We start from the raw sequence: 11,372 nt of genomic DNA on the forward strand, positions 1-11,372 counted from the left end.
TCCACAGGCACAAGCACACCCATACAAGCTCCACCTGTACAAGCTACGACTATATCAGCTACAAAGACCCATCTATACAAACCACACCTACACACGCTTATCCTGAACAAGCTACACCTACTACACAAGCTACACCTAGAAAATCTACATCTTCACAAGCTACACAACCTCTGCAAGCTACACCCATACAAATCTACACCTATACAAATCTACACCTATACAAATCTACACCCATACAAATCTACACCTATACAAGCTACACCTACTACACAAGCTACACCTAGAAAACCTACATCTTCACAAGCTACACCTATACAAGCTACACCCATACAAATCTACACCTATACAAGCTACACCTATACAAATCTACACCTATACAAATCTACACCTATACAAGCTACACCAATACAAATCTACACCTATACAAGCTACACCTATACAAATCTACACCTATACAAGCTACACCTATACAAATCTACACCTATACAAATCTACACCTATACAAATCTACACCTATACAAATCGACACCTATACAAGCTACACCTATACAAATCTACACCTATACAAGCTACACCTATACAAGCTACACCTATACAAATCTACACCAGTGCGTGCTGCTTCCCTTGTACCTCCTGTTGCTCCTGACGCGTTCACCAGGAGGGGACTGTTTTAGCTGCCTGGTCTGAGCCTGCCTCAGTTGTCTGACTGCATGCTAGTCAGCCTGCTGATCACTGCATGGGGATGTTGTTGTTATTGTGCCCGGAGAAGGTTCCATTAAAAATACATGGTCTTTTTCAGATGTGTGCAAATACATATTTTCATTCTTTTTCTTTTTTATTTGGACACTGTGTTTAAAATACGCCTAAATTGCCATCTGTGAGAGGAAAGCACCACCGCCGGGGCACTGCCGGCCGGGGCGGTGAGGGATGGCACGGGGAACGGGGTTGCTGTTTGTCTGTTTTAATAAACATTCCTCTTGGCTTTGAACCAGCGGGCCCAAAATAAAGCTCAGCGCTGAACCACTTCCTGAATCTGTTCCTGGGTAAAAAGAATAATGTTGTCGTCGCAGGGAAGGCTGTACAGTAGGAATGGAAACCGTTTTTTTTTGGCCACGTTTTTCGAGGTGAGCGCTAAAAGGGAAAAGAGAGAGAGAGAGAGAGACACACACAGCGGCCAGATCACACGCGCGGCCAACTGCTCAGTAGTACTCCAATTAAAGCCCGGGTTGGAAAAGACGACACATTTTTCCGAAATTTTCCAAGAAAGTTGTGCACGCATGCGAATGCGATCAAACCCCGGAGTCGGACACGCATCGGGTGGAACACACACCATTCATTCACGACGGCACACACCCGGTACCTAGCGGTTCACTCTCCCCCCCCCGCCTCCCTCCACCCCCCACACCCCCCCCCGCCCCCCCCCCCCCCCCCAGCGGGCGAACGGGCAGAAAAGCAAGCAGGAGAAATACGTGATGTACGTAAATGGGTCTCCGCACCAAAGTGAACCAAATCGATTGCTGCTAAATAGCTGAGGTGGAGGGGGGGTGGAGGGGGGGGGGCGGAGGGGGGGCGGAGGAGCACGACGTCTTCCTGTGGTCTCGTAGGATCCGGGAGCGAGCGTGCCGAAGCACACGAGGTAAAGACGTTAGGAGGAGGAGGAGGAGGAGCGGGGAGACGGCCACTCAATACCAGATGACATGGAGAGATGAAATCTGTCAGCCAGCGAGAGGGGGGGGGGGGGAAAGGGAAGGACAAGAGACAGTGTGGGGGAGAGAGAGAGAGAGAGAGAGAGACAGAGAGAGAGAGAGAGACGGACGGAGAGAGAGACGGACGGAGAGAGAGACAGAGAGAGAGAGAGAGAGAGACAGAGAGAGAGAGAGAGACGGACGGAGAGAGAGACAGAGAGACAAAGAGAGAGAGAAACAGGGAGAGAGAGAGAGAACAAGAGAACAAGAGACAGGAAAGGGGGGAAGGAAAGTGGCGCTCAGAGCCATATGGTGCTGCGCATTGTGCTAAATGAGCCGTGCCGGCATCCCTCTCCGCGGGAGCATTAGCCAATCAGATCACACGTGAGCGGGCGCTCTGATAGGTTTAAGGCATGAAATACGGACCGGTGGCGTACAGTCAACACGCGGGCCTCAGATAAAAAAAAATATCCAACGGTAATTAGAGCAAAAAAGAAAACGCTGAATTTGAATACATGGCAAAAAAACGCACTTCCATGTGATTATGGAGCACGGGGGGGGGGGGGGGCACTCCGGCGGTACCCCGTAATACCGGGGACGCGGACGCCGTCGTTAATGGGTGTCTGGCCCCCCCGTTAATAACAGGTGACGTCTGCAGCCAGTGTTGAAAGCCGCCATGAGAATGATGGCTTCCATGGCAGACACACACCGCTAAGCCCTCATCACACACAACCTGTCAGCGGATCAAGCAGCTGAGAGGCTGGTGCGAGTGTGTCTGTCTGTGTGTGTGTGTGTGTGTTAATGTGTGTGTGTGTGTGTGTGTGTGTGTGTGTGTGTGTGTGTGTGTGTGTGTGCCTTAATATTTTTGTGTGTGTGTGTGTGTGTGTGTGTGTGTGCGTGCGTCTTAATATTTGTGTGTGTGTGTGTGTGTGTGTGTGTGTGTGTGTGTGTGTGTGTGTGTGTGTGTGTGTGTGTGTGTGTGTGTGTGTGTGTGTGTGTGTGTGTGTGCGCGCGCGTCCGCGTGCGTCCGTGCGTGCATTCGTGCGAGCGTGCGCTCATATCCGACGGAACGCGGCCAGCTGCTCGCAGCCATAACCAGTCCTCACGTTTTGGGAATTCTTCAGTGTGTGGGCCGCGGCCGCAGCCTGCCAGACAGACCGTCACCTGTTCCAAACACCAAAGCCGGAATGCCAACGGGGAAAGTGACAGATCCGGCCCGAAGCCTCGCTGTCTGTGACGATTATTGAGACAAATTGCACCCACTGACAGCTTAATAAAAACACCAGAAATGATTTCACATGTGCAACGCTAAATGGATTCAGACACAACAGCCCGTAGGACTACCGTCGATATATAAATCCATCGCTTACGACGCAACTTAATTGCTATAACTATTACCTTAATTGGTTGTTATTATATATCTGGGGTTAGATGGACCCCTTTATTGTGTGGCTTGATGCAGTGTGTGTGTGTGTGTGTGTGTGTGTGTGTGTGTGTGTGTGTGTGTGTGTGCGTGTGTGCGTGTGTGTGATCTGAAGGACAGTGTAGAAGTTGGGGTCTGGGGAGCTTGTTAAGTGTGACACCAGCAGGAGACCGGGCTGCTCCAACAGGAAGCTGGGGATGAAGAGCTTCCTGTCAGAGCCTCATTTTATGTCTGGCTTCTTAGGAGATGGAGAAGTAAAAGAGAAAGCGTGCACGTGTGCGCGTGCACGCCTGTGTGTGTGTGTGTGTGTACGTCTATGTGCGTGTGCGCGTGTGTGTGTGTCTCTGTGTGTGTACGTCTATGTGTGTGTGTGATTGGGTCTCTCTTGTACCCTCTAATAGCCTGTAGCCCGGGGTCCTCGCTTATGCTTCCCACCGCAGTGCCTGATTGTTCGGACAGATGGGCACACGTTGCTTATTTTAGCGGTTTAGCTGGAAGGAGGTGAAACAGCCGCACCTGTTTAGAATCACTTCATCTTTTTTTTTTCAAACCCAGACTCTGATTTTTTATATCACTTGGAGCCGTGCAGACTAATCGGGACCAAAATCTTAAAAACGTTGGCCCAGTATGGAACAAGTTCGGTACGGACGACTGAGGATGTAATAAAATACATCGAGGAAGCCGTTCCATTACAGAACGTGAACCAAACGAGCTTTCTCGCTTTTTTTTTTTTTTGTGTTGCACTGACAGACTGACGGACCACAGCCCCGCCGGTATGAGAGTGGTAAACCATACTTAGAAAGGTTCTAAATAAGTCCATGACATCTGAAATATGCAGGATGCGAAACAGAGGAAGAGCGCTGGTGAGAAACACCCAGAGGGTTTGAGTCGTCTATTTTTAAACCCTAAACCGTACAAAAACAATAATCAGAACGTAAAAAAAAAAACGGCTTTTGTTACGCTCAAATTCCAAAGTTGGACACCTCAGTGGCAAAATCACGTTACCGATAAATTGAGGCGAGTGTCGGTTACAATCGTAACAATGAGAAACCACGTGTGTTTTACGAAGAGCGTACGACGGCCAGGGCTAATTAATTCAATCTTTTACCCAGAACTGAAAGCCTCATTTCACGAGTTCGCCGCATATTAAAATAAACAGATATTCCATCCACCTGAAATCCCATAGCTACGTCCAATCTGGTCGCACAATATTGACACAAAACCACCACGTCTCCCAGCTCCGCTCCCAGTGCCTTTCATCTGAGCGCTCTGCTCTCACTGGGAACGCGTCCCACTGGTGTTCATTTTTAAACCCATCAGCCCATGCTCCACGCGCTGATGTTTAGCGTGGCGCTCTCGCGGCGGAGAACATGCGTGTGCGTGCCTGTGTGTGTGTGTGTGTGTGTGTGTGACGGTGGTGCAGCGTGACAGCCCTGACCGGGGGAACACATGGTGTGCATGACGGGGGAGACGCATCACCTGCGAGGAAGAGAGGGGAGGGAGACCTTGGCTGGGGCCAACGTACACACACACGCACGCACTCGCAGCACACGCACACGCACGTACACACACACACACACACACATGTCTGCATCAAGATGTACTTGGTTGGAAAGGCACACACGCACAATTTCTTACATGTGGTGTATGTGCACACACACACACACACACACACACACACACACACACACACACACACACACACGGACACCCACACACACACTACTTCTTCTCAAAAGTCTGCAGACAGCAGGAAATGAGCTGGTATTCCCAATTCTCTTCATGGTCATTTCTTTAAGTTCACCTCCACGTTTCCTCAGCCTGTTTCACTCCTCAGACCACGTCTTTCATTTCTGTCCTTAAAAGCCTCTCGTCAGATCGGGCTGTGAAGCCTTGACCCCGGCTTTTACTCGATCTGGCGGCTGGGCAGCCAAAGGGCTTTCCGTTGTTCAGCCGACGGGGAAATAGAGCGTAGCCGTTTGTATTGGGAGGCCACCGGCCAAAGGACCTTCCAAAAATAAAAGAGAAAAAGTCTGTCCTAAACCAAACAGTATGAGGGACCCAGCTCCAAATTTGTGAGTAATTCTTACGATCTGATAACCATGACGACGACTTGGCAGGCCTCGGCCAGATCATGATAACCAGATAATGCATAAGAACGGAGTCATAGATCAAAAAGTCTGAACTGATCAAAATTCAGTGGGAACTTGACTCTGCTGTGGGACTAGGACCGGAGCTGTGCTAAGCAGAGTGTACAGACGTATTAAAGATTTGGTCAAAGCAAAAGCAACGAACACGCACACAAAGACTTCACAGTTAATACCGGGAGAAAGTCATGGAAACAAAGGGAAATAAACAACCCAACACCCTGAAGACACGAGTCCACGTGACGCTAGGAGAACTAGGAGCGGGAGAGCTTCACACTGGAACCGCACCGCATGGCGTCCAGCAGCTTGGTGATGTCAGCGCAAGGCAAGGCAAGTTCACGTGTGAATCCCGTCCAGCCGAGCACGTACCGGCGCTGGCCCGGAACGTGTTTTGACATGAACTACTGTGTTATCCTCCCAAAATGCTCCTCCCCGCGGAACCGGAGAACGCTACTCCGTCCAAGCAGAGAGCGAGTGCCAGAAGCCGCCCCTCTCTCTCTCTCTCTCCGCGACCGACTGACCGCTCTCCTCTACGGTGGAACCGGCAGTGATGGACGCAGACGACGGAGCCGATGCCATAACCAACGTAATGTTCGATTATGATTCAACTCTCTCGGAATTGAAGGGACGTAGTATTGGTCGAGTGCCGCTTACAACACTTGAACTCTGTGCTGGGTGTTATGATGTTCACATGTCGGGGGGGGGATCCAGCGGGATCCTGGGTTCGATTCCCTCCTCAGAACCTGGATTAAGTTTCCTCCAGGTGCTTGGGTTTCCTCCCCATAAGAGAGACGCGCAGGAGCGGAAATTGGAGACACTAACCAGGGCCGTGGCTCCGTGAATGCCCTGTGAGAGTACGTGTGTGTGTTAGCCCACCATGTGTCCCACCCAGAGTGTTTTCCCCTGCCCCAGCCCCTTTGGTCCAGGCGGGATAGGGCTCCAATCCCATGTGACCCCGACCCGGAGGTCAAGTGAGTTAGCAACGTGGTGGGGTTAAACTTCTGCCACCAATTAATCACTTGTATTTCTTACAATGGAGCTGTTTATGTCCCACAATGGAATAGAAAACTCATCAAAGTGTGCATTAATTATGCCCAGGGTAAACGTCAAAGGTCATCCACATTTCAGGTCATTTTAAACGAGTGTTCTTCCACTGGCCGAATGCCAAATTCCAAACAGGGCTTCCAGATGTATACACACAGCCCTATGGGACATCAGCAAACTGTATATATGGCAATAATACCTATTCCTGTCCTCGAATAAACAGTTCCTGGGGTCGATCTGACCAAAGCAGATTCACTCCTTATCCATCTTAGTTGAACCTGGTCTTTAGTCAGTCCTCTGCAGTACCCCCCCCCGCCCCCCCCCTCCCTCTTCGCTGATGCTGTCTTCCTTCTGGGAGCGGGCCAGATGATTCTGACATATTCCAGATTCCACAAAGCCCCCCCGTCCTCCTCCTCCTCCTCCTCCTCTCTAAATACATGTTAACTGAGCCTGCAACAAAGAAAGAATTCCTAGATTTATCTAATCCCAGTCACTCCGTTTCTATGCCTTTTTGGGGGTCCATAAAACCTTACTGCTGCGGGCCGCGCCCGATGGTCCAGCAGAAGTGATTTCATACAATAAGAAACGTAAAAAAATAAGAGAATGTTTTTTCTTTCTTTCTCCGCCCGTTTTTTTTTATAACACGGGGGGGGGGTGTATCGCAACGCGAGGGAGCAGCTGGTGTTAAGTGTGCATGGCGAGGACCGCGCTGGGAGACAAAGCCCGGTCACAGGTTTAATATTTCTCAAGAGAGACCCTCCCTAGTTGTAATAGCCGGCACGCATCGAGATAAAAGCGGGACTGTCAAAGTTGCCGTGAGATACTACGGTGGTGTGGCCCAGAATGTCCGAGGGCCTTCACCCTTTGCAAGCTAGTACGCTGGTTACCATAGGAACCGTTTAAGGTGAGCCAAAGGACAAGCCGGGGAAAAGCCTAATTGACTCACACCGTTTCCCGGAATGCAGGTGGACTCTCTCACTCTGTTGTTCCCCCTCCTGATTCTGGCTCCTCCCGTGTCTCGCTCTCGTGTGTCGCTGCCCTTCTCGTCAAAAAGTTGTTCCCTTTCAACCCAGACACCAGACAGCCGGCAAAACGCTGCTCCTTTGTTTAAAGAATCCCATGAAAAGACGTCAACATTCTCAAGTGCACCATCCCTCGCTGCAACACCGCATACCCTACCCCCCCCCCGTTTTGTTTTTTTTCAAACATGACTTTGATTTTCCCGGATTCCCCGTTTGTAGCTGTATAAATCAAACGCTTGCCAAAAGTAATCAAAGCGGGGGGGGGCTTAGGGGGTGAGTGTGAGTGAAGGGCGCGAGAGCGAACGCAGAGGTGAGACCGACAGCCAGAGAGACACTGAGTACTCGCTTCTGGCTGCAGCTCCTCGGACAATAATATTTTGGCTAGCTTCGCGAGCGAGAAGAATGATGGCCGCGATAATGAAACATGGCGGGTTCCCATAGCAAACACACACGAGAGCAGGGGGAAGACGGTAGTGAGGAGGCAGGGACGGGAGCGATAAAGAGAGAGAGAGAGAGAGAAGAGCGGTGGAAGGAGACAAAGGACAAAGGAATCGTGGGGGAGAAGAGGAAAGGAAAAGAGTCCCTCGAATAAGGTTCTCCTACCTCTAAGAAGCAGGTCCCGGCCGGAGTGTTCTCCTTGATGGAGGCGTTGTAGAAACTTCTGGAGAACACGGGGGCGTTGTCGTTGATATCCTGCAGCACAATGTCCACCGTCGCCGTGGACGACAGCGGCGGGCGGCCGTTGTCCGTGGCGACGACCAGCATGCTGGGCCTGGGCTCGGACTCGAAGTCCAGGGCGGTGGCGGTGGTGATGATGCCCGTGAGCGGGTCGACGGCGAACCAGTCGGAGTGGGTGTGCTGGTCCTTGACGAGGCTGTAGCGGACGTCCCCGTTGGGGCCCTGGTCTTTGTCCCGGGCGGTGACCTGGAGCACGAAGGAGCCCGGGTACACCACCTCGGGGATGGTCTGCTTGTAGGTCTGCTGGTCGAACAGCGGCGGGTTGTCGTTGACGTCCATCACCTGGATGGTGAAGGACGACTCGGCCCGCAGCGGCGGGGTGCCCGAGTCGGTGGCCATCACCCGGAGCTCGTAGGAGTCGCGCTCCTCGCGGTCCAGCACCTGGTCCACGTACATCAGGTAGATGATGCTGTCCTTGGTGGTGAGGGCGAACTTGCCGTCGCCGCCCTCCAGCGACACGTTGACGTTGGCGTACTCGCTGTAGTCCGGGTCGGTGACCGAGATGCGGGCCACGTACTGGCCGGGCTGGGCGCCCTCCGAGATGCGCGGCGAGCCGTCCTCGCTCAGGAAGATGATGGTCATGGTGGGCTGGTTGTCGTTGTAGTCGCGCACGTGGATGGTCACGAAGGCGTTGGTCACCTGGGGGGGGGGACGATAGGAGCCGACGTCGCCGTTAGGAATCGGTCGCAATAGCAACAACTTTGCACAACCGTTATCCACGGATGTTTGACCGCCTCAAAGAATTGTCTTCATTTTTTGGTTGATTACGTTTACATTTAGGGCATTCGAGCAGAAGCTTTTGTCCAAAGCAACTCATAACGGTTCGACACTCGACACTCTAGGAGGCAGAAGACGCAAGCTAGGAGGAGCCGCAACTAGCAACTAGCTTCCCGGCAACTAGCGACTAGCTAGGAACTAGCTGCAAGCAACTAGCTGGTCGAACCAGCAACCTTCCGGTTACCCCAGTTAACCCGCTCTGAGCTGAGCCCCACCCAACCACGGGGACGGTGCACCGTACCTCGGGGTGACTGGCGTTGTCTCTGGCCTGGACCACCAGCTCATGGACCCTCTTGAGCTCATAGTCCAGGGGTCGGTTCAGCGTGATGACCCCTGACCTCAGGTCCATGACAAAGTACTGGCTGGGGTCGCTCTGCCGGCGGTTGATCTCGTACAGGACCAGGCCGTTGTCCCCCTCGTCTGCGTCCGACGCAAAGACCTGCAGAGACACGGAGAGGAAACACATTCACCGGTTGAGTTTTTTAAGTGTCGTTTTTGTCGTGGTTTATAAGCGTGCCGCCACATTCATTCCCCCTCGTTCCAGATTCAGTTCCTTATTTATTATTCCAGAGTTGACAACCACTTGCTGTTCACAAGTCATAAAGCATCTCTCCTGTCCCTCGACCCATAAGTGTAGGCTTTGCATATTCTTTTATTTATTATTGTACACGGAAACTCCTTCTGGGCCTCTGAACTGTGTTTAACGCAACAAGAGTAAAAAGGACGTCGCTGACCTGCAGGATGGTGCTGCCCTGCTGCAGGCTCTCCGAGATGATGGCGTGGTAGCGGCTCTGGTTGAAGACGGGCGCGTGGTCGTTGATGTCCGTCACCGTCACCTCCAGGCGCATGGAGCCCACCCTCTTGGGCGAGCCTCCGTCGAAGCCCTCCACCACCAGGCTGTAGGCGGCGCGCTTCTCGCGGTCCAGCACGCCGTTGACCACCAGGTCCAGGTACAGCACCTTGTTGGCGCCCCGCTTGGTCTCCAGCCGGAAGGCCTGGCCCACGTTGCCCTCCTTGATGGCGTAGCCCTGCACCGTGAGCTGGTCCTGGTCGGCGTCCGTGGCGGGCTCCAGCGAGAAGCGCGTCCCCACCGCCGTCTGCTCGGGTATCTTCAGCGCCGCCCTCTTCCGCGGGAAGGCGGGCGCGTGGTCGTTGATGTCGTTGACCGTGACGGACACCTCCACGGTGAAGCCCGTCACCGTCACGGCGATGAAGCTGTAGCGGTCGCGCTGCTCGCGGTCCAGCCGCCGCGCGGTGGTGATGATGCCCGTGGTCTCGTCGATGTTCAGGTCGCTGCCCAGGCCCTTGCCCTCGTGGTCCGAGATGAAGTAGAGGCTGGCCGTGACGCCGGGCGGCAGCCCCGTGCTGATGTCCCCCACGATGGTGCCGGCGGGCTGCTCCTCGTCCAGCTGGAGCTCCAGCGCCCGCGCCGTGGACGCCGCCTGCAGGAGGAGCAGCAGGAGGAGGAGGAGGAGGGAGGGGGAGGAGGAGGAGGAGGAGGAGGAGGCGGCGCCGTGGTGGAGGAGGAGCGGGCGGGACGGCCGCGGCCCGGGGCTGGGCGGTGCGTGAGGCGAGGCGCCGCGCCCCCCGGTTCTGGACCCTTCGCTTGTGATCGGCATGGCTGGGTCCGGCGACACCTGAGAGGGGGACGGGGGGAACGAAACCGGGTTAGGGGGTGATCTCAACGCAGTCCCGTCAAGCTGTGTTTACTGTACATACGTGAGTCTTTGTTCTGATATACCGTCGTGTTTTGAGGGATTACCTCGACCACTCAGATTCTCTTTATTTCGCTCCAGGTTTTAAGTCGTCACACCTGCTTTTTATTTATAGGAGCGTAATAACGTTTAGCTCGACCACGCTATGACGGTGCGGTGGATGGAGGGGAAAGGTAAACAGTGCAGGGTTGTGTTACAAGGTGGAGCTGGAGGTTGGGGGGGAGATGGATGGAGTGGACGCGCTGCACAGATAGGGCCGGACTGGATTAGCACTCCCCTGGTGCTCATATGATCTGGAGGGTTAATGTGAGGAATGTCCACCACCTCCACCGACATGTACAGGGAGAGAGACATGCAGAGAGACAGAGAGACCAAGAGCGAGAGAGAGCCCGAGAGAGAGAGAGAGAGAGAGAGACTTGCAGAGAGAGAGGGAGAAAGTGAGAGAGACTTGCAGAGAGAGAGAGAGAGACCAAGAGCAAGACCAAGAGCGAGAGAGAGACTTGCAGAGAGAGAGCAAGAGAGAGAGCAAGAGAGAGAGAGAGCGAGAAAGAGCGAGAGAGAGAGAGAGAGCGAGAGAGTGAGAGAGCGACAGAGCGCAAGAGAGCGAGAGAGCCAGAGCCAGAGTGGCTAGGAGGTTGCATTGTAAACTCAGGCTCCACACACCTGTATATCACACACACACACGCCGAAACGTGTGCACACACACTTACACACTGACACAGACACACACACACACGCTAAAAATAATCTATAATGCGCAGGTTCAAGCACCGAGAGACGGAGTCGGCCACAGTGGTAACACAATGAGGCCAGTATGGTCT

At 53.3% G+C, this 11,372-nt stretch overlaps 1 pseudogene across 1 annotated transcript; it reads right to left on the reverse strand.

The window, feature by feature from the left end:
- Positions 1–7,702: 7,702 nt before the first annotated feature.
- Positions 7,703–10,473, reverse strand: LOC311372907 (protocadherin-16 pseudogene; annotated as a pseudogene). The gene is made up of 3 exons (XR_014684249.1): positions 9,571–10,473; positions 9,078–9,275; positions 7,703–8,698 (listed from the first exon to the last, which is right to left on the reverse strand). The product of XR_014684249.1 is annotated as a protocadherin-16 pseudogene (transcript).
- Positions 10,474–11,372: the final 899 nt, after the last annotated feature.

This window comes from Micromesistius poutassou, assembly GCF_964030765.1.
Source record: "Micromesistius poutassou genome assembly, contig: SCAFFOLD_1625, whole genome shotgun sequence".
Lineage (NCBI taxonomy): Eukaryota > Metazoa > Chordata > Actinopteri > Gadiformes > Gadidae > Micromesistius > Micromesistius poutassou.